Source organism: Crocuta crocuta, unplaced genomic scaffold (assembly GCF_008692635.1).
Source record: "Crocuta crocuta isolate KB4526 unplaced genomic scaffold, BGI_CrCroc_1.0 scaffold190, whole genome shotgun sequence".
Taxonomy (NCBI): domain Eukaryota; kingdom Metazoa; phylum Chordata; class Mammalia; order Carnivora; family Hyaenidae; genus Crocuta; species Crocuta crocuta.
Window position 1 is genome coordinate 3602445 of NW_027527955.1, and position 12462 is coordinate 3614906.

A 12462-nucleotide genomic window follows, 5' to 3' on the forward strand; every position below is an offset into this window, starting at 1 on the left:
TTCCTGAAACAGTGAATATGACGGATTTTGCTCCTGTGACTATGTTGTATTCCATAGCACAGTTGTTTTTAATAGAGAGTGATTATCCATATAGTCCTGACCTAATTCCATGAGCCCCATAAAGACAGAGAGTTTTCTCTGGCCAGTTACAGAAAAGGAAGTCCGAAAGACTCGATGTAAGGGTGATTTGACTTAAAGGAAGTCCTTTATTGCTGAGACGAGGGTGACTCCAGTTCAAAGACCTGAGATCAACTTTGTGGGGCCTTAGAGCACTACCTGGCTGACAGTCAGAGAGTAAGTGCGGGACTTCAGCCTACAACAACAGAGAACTGAATTCTGCCAGTAACTTGAGTGAGTTTAAAGAGAACCCTGAGCTCCAGATGATATCATAGTTCAGTGTATTCTATATATTGGCTAATAATATGAAGACTGACTTGTCGAACAAATAGTGAAGAATTTTTTGTTACAACTTGATGAATGCACAGAATTGTTTTTATAAATGTGCAACCTTTGAACATCATGATGAAGTAAAGGAAAAATCCTTTCTTTGCAGCTTTATTGCTTACAAACATCTAGCTGTGAGCTAAGAGGAATTAGATTAGATTAAAAGTCAAGAGTTGGTTTTGTATAGAAGTGTATTTACAAAGGCTTAGATGTAGTGATTGGAAACTATCCTAAAACAGTTATCCAGATTAAGGAGCCTACATCAGAATATCAATGTACTGTTTTCTTTTCCAAGGATATTTTCTTGTGAAAGCAGTATTAGTTGAACTGCACAGTGTTCTTCGTGGCATAATAAAATTTTGAATAACTTTAAGACTGATACGACAAATTTGCTGTTTTCATTACTATGTGATAATATGGAAGCTGATCATAAGTAACTGTTATTGAATGCTGTGGTACAATGGGTATTAAAAAGAGTTCTATTCATGATGCCGGAACTACAAAGTCAACTCTTGGTGTTTTTACAGGATAAGAAACCAGTCCGATTCCACTCTTAAAAGACTAGTAGGACTGGCTGCTTTCTCAGACCTATAAAATATTTTTAAGGAATTCAGTACTTACAAATGGGGATGATTGCAATATGTTTTTTAAGTGGCACAAAAGATCAAAGGGCAAAGGTTAGAATCTTGGAAGTAAACAGTTTTTTGACATTTTTTACTATTTAATAATTATTATTTAATATAATTATAAATGAAAGTATCTTGATCTTTAAGGATGATCTTGATTTTGCTCATCCTTGAAAATCTATCTCCTGATACATTATATATTATCTATCTATCTATCTATCTATCTATTATCTATCTATATATGATAGAAGGTTTGTGTTTAATTTTCCACCAGAAGAAGATTTATACATAAGGGATTCATAGAACTGGAATCCATTGCTTTTACTGAAATATAATTTATATTTGATTATAACACAAGATACATTCCTGGAACTGGTCATTGATGAGCATTGAGAGTATATTTTGAAGAAACAGCATTTCTAGTTTCGTTTTGGATGAAAGTTTAAAATGAATATCCTGAGCTCTCTGAGTTTTCATTCCTTGAAGATACCTCTGTGACAGTTTTTTCTACTCTGTGTGATATTAAAATAAAACAAAAACAGGTTAGCTCTATGTTATTCCCATGAGTGGCATTATTGCCAGTTCAGCTTGGATTAGATAAATTAACAAGGAAAAGCTCATTGCCACATTATCAGCTTTGAATATTTATATTCCCAGTATTTATATAAAACGTATTTATATAGGCATCTCTTTTGGGGAATCACTCTTTTACTGAAACTTATTTGTTTGTTTATGGTGTGTGATGAAAAAACTCACAAGTATAACAACATATGTATATGTTGATCACGTATACATACACTTTCAGTGAACAACATGGACCATTTATAATTGTTTTCTTTTTCCCAGTGTTATCTTTGTTCTGATTAAATTGAAGTTTATGTTTTGTCTGTGGAGCCAAATAATAAAAATATTTGCGCTTTTATTTTGTGTATTTATTTTTAAAAATTATTTTTAATTCATTTTCAAAACGTCAATGATAGATTGAGAAAACAGGAAATTTTCACAGATACTTTGAGAAATACTGATCTGGACTAGTTAACTCCTTCACACTTCTCTTTCTTCTTTCAGCTCATTATTGAGCCTTTTAAAATATTCTGAACTAGCTGTTTTTGGCTTCTCTTGCTCTCTTTTTTTTTAATCTTTGATATTCCCTTTGTTCAAAGTCTTACCCCTTTTTGGAGCATTCCCATAGTTTCTTCATTGGACTTCTTTAGTCATTTAGTCTAGTACTGATGACAATAAAAAGTAACATTAAGATACATAATAAAGTAATGAAATGTAATTTATATTTAATATAATACATTTATATAATAAATATATCTAATACATAGCAAGTATAATAAAGCAATTTTTCTTTCTAAAAATTTCTAAAAGTACCCTGTAATTTAAGAGACAAAGGTAAAATACTGTAACTTGTAGTGGCACACTACTTTAGTTCTAATTTACCTGGATTCTACAATCGTCTCTAAAGTAGTTTCTTCATCTCTTACTGTCTTTCTTCTAGTTTCTACAATTTTGTTGTAATTTGTTTTAAAATGTAAGTGATATATCTTTCTTCCTTTCTTTCTTTCACTTAAAATATTCTGGTAGCATTTAGAGCAAACATATGGGCTTCGGATAATAATTTGACTGCTGATTACCTTTCCAGATTTATCTCATGTTATTCTTCCATTTGCTCACTATGCTACCATAATCAAACTGTCTTTTCATTCTTTAATAATGATAAGCGTTTTCCTGACTCTTTGTATTTTTGTGACTCTTTGTATTTCTGTACCTTTGTATTTTGGTGCTGGTGTTTGACTCTCTCTCTTTCCTAATATTTGTATTCCTGTCGCATGTTCACCTTTCAGGCGTCTCCCTAAACATGCCTGCCTGTACCTGAGTACATGTACCTCCCTAAACATGTGCCTGAGTAGCTTCCTCCCCCTGGCCAGCCTGTTCTCTGCCACTACATCCTCTCATTGCCCGTTCTGCACTTACACAGTTTATTTCTTTGTTTAGTTGTTTATTGGAATGTGTACTTCAAGAGAGATGTCCCTGACGTCTAGCATGACACTTGGAAGTCAATATAGTAAATATTTGTTAAGTAGGTGAGTGAGCCAGTGAGAAAACTAAACAATTTTCTAAAAATTTGATACTGATGATAACCATAAAGTGTATTTCGTTATTAAGCATGTAAAAAAGAGGCAAAAAACTCTTATGGATAACTTGGCCTAGATGCTTAAGAAGTTTTATATTACTCATTTCACTATAGGTTTAATAAGAATAAAGTTAATATTTAGGTGAACTTGTAAATAAATATGTTAGTTTTCCTCTAACAATTTATTGTTAGGGAAAAGAATTAACACCTGAAACAAAATAGTTAAGATAATGTAGTACTGGTAGAAGCGCAGGCATATAGCATGAATGGTCTATAAATATGCTGGAATTTGCATCAAAATTTCTTACAGTATAAATATATTGCATATAGGATCATACATTATAAATGCAACTTTTCTAGTCAAATAGAAAAAGAAGTATCATTTGTCAGATGATATTGAGGTTACCGAATGGGCAACTCTTTAAAGAAATTAATTTATATCCTTATCTCATTTATTATACCAGATAAACTTAACATGCACTAAATCTAAAGGTAAAAATGAAACTGAAAATAATTAAAGAAAATTAAAGTTAATATAAAAAAAGTGTTTTAAATTATAACATCAGAAACTGAAGTTCAAAGTATAAGATACAACCAAATAAAAGTTTTGTATATCTGCATGTTGAAAACGTTGACAAAATTTTAAGCAAATACAAACAGGAGAACTTTTACATTTATATGATAAAAATTAATAACTTTAATGAACAAACAGCTCTTACAGATCAACTCAAAGAATGTATCACACTAGGGGAAACATAGAAAACATCAAGGACTTAACAAAAGACAGTCCTGTACAACACAGATAAGAACAATATATTTAAATCTAATAAATTTATATTGAAACAAAAATACGCCATAATTTGCAAGTTGGGCAAAATTCTGAGGGATCAGAATGCAAATATGTATACTTAATAAGGCATAAAAATACTTATAACCCTTAAGCTGATCATTTTACTTTTAGAATTATTATGGAAAGAAGTAAGCAATGCCAATAATTTATATACAAATATTTTATCACTTAGTTTTTATTTATTGTGTGTTTAGAAATAAAGTTAACATTTATTAAATAAGTTGTTATATATCAAATAACAAAGGTTTTCAGTGTTACATATTTGTTATTTTCTCTTGCTTTTGGAATCATTTTTAATGTATCCATTGTATTCCATTATGTGGATGCATTATAACTTATTTAATAAGTAATCTAATACACTGTCATAATATTTATAGAGTTTATATTTCATTTTTTATAGGTAAAAATCATGCCCTGTATTCCTAGCAGATATTTCTTAAAAATAACTCTTTGAAATAAATGTCTGTTTTCAGTATTAGTAAAGGACTAATAAAAACCTCCCTCTCCTTTCTTTTCTTTCATCCTCTAATTTAACTTTTCTTTCAGTTTACTTTTTGATTCCTTCATTATATATATGCTGAAGAAATGAATGATTTTCTTTTATATCCTAGTTACTGGGGATATATAATAGCAAAACGTCCCTGTCCTTATGAAGCTAACATTCTAGCAAGGTAGATACATTTATAGAAACCATACACTGTGGGGCTCCTGGGTGCCTTAGTCAGTTAAGCGTTGGACTCTTGGTGTGAGCTTAGGTCATAATCTCACAGCTTTGTTGGTTTGAGTCCCGCATCGGGCTCAGTGCTGACGGCGCTGGGCCTGCTTAGAATTCTCTCTCTCCCTCCCTGCCTGCCCCTCCCTGGCTTGCACTGCATCTGTCTCTCTCACAATAAATACATAAACTTATATATATATATACACACACACATATATGTATATATATATGCACATATAATTCTAAGTTATGCTGGATTCTAAGAAATAACATTACAGACTATTATGAAAAACCACAAAAGAAGAAACCTAATTTAATTTGGGGGTTGGGAATGACTTCTCATTGAAGAGGTATTTAAGCTGGGAACTAGAGATGAATTCAGTGAGTTTGAGAAAAATGATGGGATAATGGAAGTATATTACTGAAAAGGTAGCAACATATTCAGAGAAATTTCTTGGCATATTTTGGGAACAGATGTAAGTGGATAAGAGTCAAGAAGAGGGTGCCTGCGTGACTCAGTTGGTTGAACATTGGACTCTCGATTTCAGCTCGGGTGATGATCTCATGGTTTGTGGCATTGAGCCCTGCATGGAACTCTGAGCTGACAGCAGCAGTGGGCTTGGATCCTCCCTTTTGTCTCTCTCTGCCCCTCCCCCACTTGATTTGTGCACATGCCTGTGTGTGAGGTCTCTCTCTCTCTCTCTCTGTCTCTTCTCAAACTTAAAAAAAAATGTTAAGAATCAAGGGAAAGAGAAATACGAGTTTAGATAGGTATGCAGGTACCAACTCATGTAGAGCTTGAAAACTGTTTTAAGGATTGAGTTTTAAAATAAGTAGAAAGGTATTATATTAATGTTCTATTGCTGCCATTACAAATTACCACAGACTTACTGGCCTAAAACAATACAGTTATATTATCTTACAGTTTCATAGATCACAAGTCAAACATGAATTTGGCTAGGTGAAAATCAGACCTTCATCAACACTGCATGCCTTTCTGGAGGCTCTTGAGGAGAATCCATCTTCCTTGCCTTTTTGGCTTCTAGAGACCACCTATATTCCTTGGTTCATGGCAGTCTTCCTTCTTCCCCCATCTTTAGAACCAAGAACAGTGCATCTTTCAGACTGTTCTTCTGGAGTTACATCGTCCTCTGAGCACAGTTAGGAAAGGTTTTTTTCCTCTGAGGACTTGATGTTAGATTAAGCCACTTGGATAATCCAGGATAGTCTTTCCTTCTCAAACCCTCCCCCTACCCCCATTTAATGTCCTTTTTGCTATCGAAGGTAACAGTCACAGGTTATGAGAATTAGGATATGGACATCTTTAAGGGGTGTTGTTATTCTATCTACTATAAGTATTGTAATCTGACTTACACTTTTACAAGAGTGTTTTGGGTACAGTGAGGGAATCTGGATAAACCAGTTGGAGTCTGTGGCTTTCTAGCTAAGTGATGCTATTACTTGATACTAAAGTATGGTGTCACTGGAGATCAAAGAGGAAAATAAATTAGACATACCTTGAAAGTAAAATTGAAAGTGTATGGTAATAGGTTAGATGTGGGGCATGAAGTCTCCCAAGTTTTCAAAGTCATGCCTGGCCACCTGGTCTGAAGTTCTGAGATCGAATGGCCATTTATCAATGCAAGCAATATAGGTAGGTAAGGTTGAAGAGAATGACCAAGACTTCCATTTTCAGTATGTTAAATGTATTTTTCTTTTCTTTTTTACCTTCTGATTCCCTTTACCCATTTCTCTCTCCTCCCCAGAAACCACAATCTATTCCTTCTTGGTATCTAAGAGCTTGATTTTTTTTTTTTTAAGATTCCACATATAAATCAAATCATATGATATTTGTCTTGTTCTCTCTAATTTATTTCACTTACCATAATGCCCTTGAGGTCCATCTTTGTGTCACAAATGACAAGATTTCATTCTTTTTAATGACTGAGTCACATTCCATTTTGTTTATATACCACAATTTCTTTAACCATTCATCCATCAGTGGTCATAAGTGACACTTATGTACTATTATGTACTATTATAAACAGTACAGTAGGCATGGGGTTGCATTTATCTTTTCCAGTTAGTGTTTTTGTTTACTTAGGATAAGTTCCCAGAGGTAGAATTGCTGGGTCATATGGTTCTGGTTTTAATTTTTTGAGGAACTTCCATACTATTTTCCATAGTGGCTGTACCAATTTACATTCACACCAACAGTGCACAAACATTCTCTTCCCTTCATATCCTTACCAACGTTAGTTATTTCTTGTCTTTTTGATATTAGACATTCTAACATATGAAGTGATATCTATCTCGTTGTGGTTTTGATTTGCATTTCCCTGGTGATTAATGATGTTGAACATTTTTAAATGTATTTTGTGGCCATATTCATGTCTTTTTCGGAAGAGTGTCTATTCAGATCCCGTGCCATTTTTAAAAATGGGATTTTTTTTTTTTTTTGCTTGAGTTCCTTATATATTTTTTATATTAGCTTCTTATTGGGTGTATAATTTGCAAATACTTTCTCCCATTTGGTAGGCTGCTTTTTCATTTTGTTGATGATTTCCTTTGCTATGTAGAAACAATTTAGTTTGATGTAGTCCTGTTTGTTTATTTTTGCTTTGTTGCTTTTGCTTTTGGTATCAGATTTTAAAAAATCATTGTCAATACCTATGTCAAGGAGTTTACCACCTATGTGTTCTATGGTTTCAGATCTAACATTCAAGTCTTTAGTCCATTTTGAGTTAATTTTGTGTATGGTATAACTTAGTCATCAAGTTTCATTCTTTTGCATGTGGCTGTTCAGTTTTCCCAGCATCATTTATTGAAGGGACCATCCTATCTCCATTGTATATTTTTTGAGTCCTTTGTTGTAAATTAATTGACTATATAGGTGTAGGTTTATTTTTGGACTTTATTCTGTTTCATTGAGCAATGTGTATATTTTTATGTCAATACTGTTTGATTACTTTAGCTTTCTAATCTAGTTTGAAATCAGCCAGTGTGAAGCCTCCAGCTTTTTTGCTCTTTCTCAACATTGCTGTGGCTCTTTGAGGTCTTTTGTGGTTCTGTACACATTTCAGCAGTATTTATTATATTTCTGTGAAAAATTAATAGCATTGGTTCTTCCAGTATCTAAGTACAGGATATCTTCTATTTACTTGTTTCTTCAGTGTTTTCCATTAATGTCCTGCAGTTCTCAGTATATAGTTGTTTGCCTCCTTAAATTTATTCTTAGGTATTTTACTCTTTTTGATGCAATTATAAATGGGATTGTTTTCTTAAATTCTCTTTCTGATTGTTTCTTATTAGTGTATAGAAATGCAACAGATTTCTTGATACTGATTTTGTATCCACAGCTAACTGAATTTGTTCTAAAAGGTTTTTTAAGTTTACTTATTTATTGTGAGAGAGAGAGAGAGAGCAGGGAGGAGCAGAGAGAGAGGGAGAGAATCCCAAGCAGGCTGTGCAGAGCCTGATGCAGAGCTCCAGCCTATCAACCATGAGATCATGACCTGAGCGGAAGTCAGACACTTACCTGACTGAGCCACCCAAGCATCCCTCTTCTAACAGTTTTTTTGATGCAGTCTTTAGGATTTTCTATATATAACATGTCATCTGTAGATATAGACAGTTTTACTTCTTCCTTTCCAATTTGGATGCCTTTTACGTCTTTTTCTTGCCTAATTATTCTGGCTGGGACTTCCAGTACTCTGTTGAATAAAGGTGATGAGAATGGGTATCCTTGTCCTTTTCCTGTTCTTAGGAGAAAAGCTTTTAACTTTTCACCATTGATGGTGGTAGCTATGGGATTGTCATAGGTGGTCTCTGTTATGTGGAAACCTCTATACCCACTTTGTTGAGAGCTTTTCCAACAAATGGTTGTTAAATTTCGTCAGATGCTTTCCCTGCATCTATTGAAATGATCGTGTGATTTTCATCTTTGCTTTTGTTAAAGTGGTTTATCACATTGACTGATTGGCAGATGTAGAACCATCCTTGTGTCCCTGAAATAAATCCCCCTTGATCATGGGATATGGTCCTTTTAATGTATTGTTGAAGTTTATTTGCTAATTTGCTAATGTTTTCTTGAGGGTTTTTCTATCTGTTAATTAGGAATATCAGCCTATAATTTTCTTGTCTCTTGTATCTCTTGTTTGGTTTTAGTATCAGGATAATGCTTGCCTCAGTAAAATGAGTTTAGAAGAGCTTCCTCCTCTTCTGTTGTTTTGAAATAGTTCAAGAAAGATTGTTACTCATTCTTCTTTAATGTTTGGTGAAGCCATCTGGTACTGGACTTTTGTTTGTTGGTAGTCTTTTTTTAGATTATAGATTTCTTTATAATTTAGTTTTGGTAGATTGTATGTTCCAGGAATTTGTCCTTTTCCTCCAGGCTGTCTGATTCATTGGCATAATATTATTTGTAGTAGTCTATGATCCTTTGCCTTTCTGTGATATCAGTTGTAACAGCTCTTCTTTCATTTGTGATTTTATTTATTTGAATACTCTCTTTTTTCCTTAATGAGTCTAGCTAAAGATTTGTCAATTTTCTTTACTTTTCAAGGACCAGCTTTTAGTTTCATTGATCTTCTCTATAGTCTTTTTACTATTTTATTTATTTCTGCTCCAATCTTCATTATTTCCTTTTTTCCTGCTAACTCGGGCTTTGTTTATTCTTCCTTTTCTGCACCTTTTTTACAGCTTGAGGTGTAAAGTTAGATTGTTTATTTGAGACCTTTCTTCTTTCTTGAGGTAGGCATCTGGTCTAATGTAGTATTTAAGGCAGATGTGTCCTCATCAATTTTCTGTCTGGATAATCTATCCATTGATGTAAGTGAGTATTAGAATCCCCTTCTATAATTGTATTGCTGTCTATTTCTCCTTTAGGTCTGTTAATATTTGCTTTATATATTTAGATGTTGCTATGTTGGATGCATGTTTATAAATGTTACATCCTTTTGTTGAATTGACCCCTTTATCCTCATGTAACTGCCATCTTTGTTTATTACAGTCTTTGTTCTTCTTTTGTCCATGTGCTTTAATTCAAGTATAGCTACTTCACTTTATTTTGGTATGGAATATTTTTTCCATCCTTCACTTTTACTCCCTGTGTGTCCTGACACCTAATGTTAGACTCTAGTAGGCAGTGGATATGATTGGTCCTGTTTTTTGGTTTTCATTCATTTGTTTGTTATTGAGCCCCTCTGTATCTTTTGATTGGAGAATTTAGTTTACATGTGTCTGGTGCCCCAATTTTTGTGGCTGCCATCCAAGGGAAACCTCTTGACCACCTGACTCCGAAGACCAGAGGAGCTTGTGTGCTTGGTGTTTGGGACTGTAATAATCTGTGCCACCCAGAAAGGAGCACATGCCTCAGTCTGGCATCCCAGGTTTGCAGTTTGCTGCCGGTGGGCAACTGTGTATTGCCTGACTCTGGCAACTTACGCTTGTGAGTGTAATAGGATTGTAACCAATGAAGGAAAAGTTCTTAAACAGCCACCACCCACAGGGCACATATAGAAGCAGCAGACCCACAAACTCTGTCTTTCTGAGAAGGCTTATTAGCTAATCATCATGACTATACCCTAAGGAGCAGGCTTCTAATTAAGCCTGTATCTCGGGGCTGACTGTAATCATTTCCAGTCTATGGCGCCCTAGTTTTTTGCAGCTGCCACCCGGGGAAGCCCCTTGATCACCTGGCTCTTATGGATGGGGAGCTTTCATTCCTGGGTCCCACAGGACTCTGCCAATCTAAGAGACAGTTCTTGGCAGGCTGTCACCCCACGGCAGACAACAAACTGAGGCACACCCTTCAGTCTTTCTGTGAAGGAGAACTCTTGAGACCTCTTGGCTTATCCTGGAGCTTGGCCTTTGGCATGTATCTAGTGGCCGATGGAGTTTATCCCAAGGAATGTAGCCTGTGGATGCTACCTTGGTGCTTTGCCTCTCCCTTGCTTCAGCATACTGGTGTCTCTCAGAAAAAAGTATGTGCACTCATCCCAAATCCCTGGCTTTTGCAGTTGCCACCCAGGGATGCTGCCAGGGAATCTGCCTCTCGTGGCCAGTGGGATTTACACTGTTGGTTCCAAACGACCATACATATGTACATACTTTAAAGAGCTGCCACCTGAGGGTGTATCATCTAATTAACCTGAATCTAGGTCCTCCTGTTAGGGATACAGGTAGGTCTAAGAACATCCTCAACTACTGAGAGCTATTAACATATAATAGGCTGCTTGGACGAGTACAGAGGTTTGAGACAACAGAGAGCTGGGGCTCTTTGAGTGGAATGATAAGATATCTCTTATAGGAGCCCACTCTTTCTTTTCTTTTTTTTTTTTTAAATGTTTTATTTATTTCTAGGAGAGAGAGAGAGAGAGACAGCGTGAACAGGGAAGGGTCAGAGAGAGAGGGAGTCACAGACTGAAACAGGCTCTAGGCTCTGAGCCGGCAGTCAGCACAGAGCCCGACGCGGGGATCGAACCCACGAACCGCGAGATCATGACCTAAGCGAAAGTCGGACGCTTAACCGACTAAGCCACCCAGGCACCCCAGGAGCCCACTCTTTCAAGCATGGGAGAGGTGGTGGTTTTATCTAATGCATAGAAACCAAGACAGAGAGGCAAGCAAAATGAAGAAACAGAGGAATATGTTACAAATGAAAGAAAAAGTTAAACCTCAGAAGCAATCTTAGTGAAATATAGAGAAGTTAATTTACCTGATAAAGAGTTAAAAATAATGGTCATAAAGATGCTCATTGAAGTGGGAAGAAGAATGTGTGAACATAGTGAGAACCTCAACAAAGAAATGGGAAAAATAAGAAGGAACCAATTACAAGTTATAGAGCTGAAGAAAAAACTAACTGAAAAATTTGAGTGGTTCAACAGATTAGATGAAGCAAAAGAAAGGATCAGTCAAGTCAGAGACAAGATAGTAGAACTAATAGAATCTGAACAGCAAAGTATTAAAAGAGAGAGAGTGAACAAGTCACCTGGGTGGCTTAGTCGATGAAGCATCCGACTTTGGCTCAGGTCGTGATCTTATGGTTTGTCAGTTCAAGCCCCACATTGGGCTCTCTGCTGACAGCTCAGAGCCTGGAATCTGCTTTCGATTCTGTGTCTCCCTCTCTCTCTGTCCCAGCCACATTTGTGCTGTCTCTGTCTCTCTCTCTGTCTCATAAATAAATAAAACTTTAAAAAAAAATTTAAAAAGTGAAGACAGTTTAAAAAAAAGAGTGAAGATAGTTTGAGGTTCTTATGGGACATCAAAACACCCTAACATTTGCATTACAGGATTTCCAGAAGGAGAAAAGAGAAAGAAATCTTATTTGAAGAAGTAATGGCTGAAAACTTCCCTAACCTGAGTAAGGAAACAGATATCTAGATGTGTTAATTTTGAGATGTCTATGGAAATCTGCCAAGTCTTTGGAAAACTGAATCAAGGAAGAAGAGTAAGATGATAGACTGACAAGTTTCTCAATTCTTACAGCCTACTTAAGATCTGCATTTCCAAGTGCAACCCCTGCAATTCTGAAAGCAAACTTATTTTTTTTTCCAAGACAACATGGAAAACTTGTGAGTTCTGGAGCCAGAATTGGAACTTTGGTCAATTTGATTGCATTACCATGGTCTTTCAGTTAGGACATACTCCCTTCAGAAAGGAGGGAGAAATAACCAAAACAGCTTAA

The 12462-nt window shown here is 35.4% G+C and overlaps 1 protein-coding gene across 1 annotated transcript in view; it reads left to right on the plus strand.

Moving 5' to 3' along the window:
• The window catches only part of NBEA (neurobeachin), a 685485-nt gene that overhangs the window by 215425 nt on the left and 457598 nt on the right, over window positions 1-12462 (plus strand). The gene's annotated exons all lie outside the window — the stretch shown is intronic.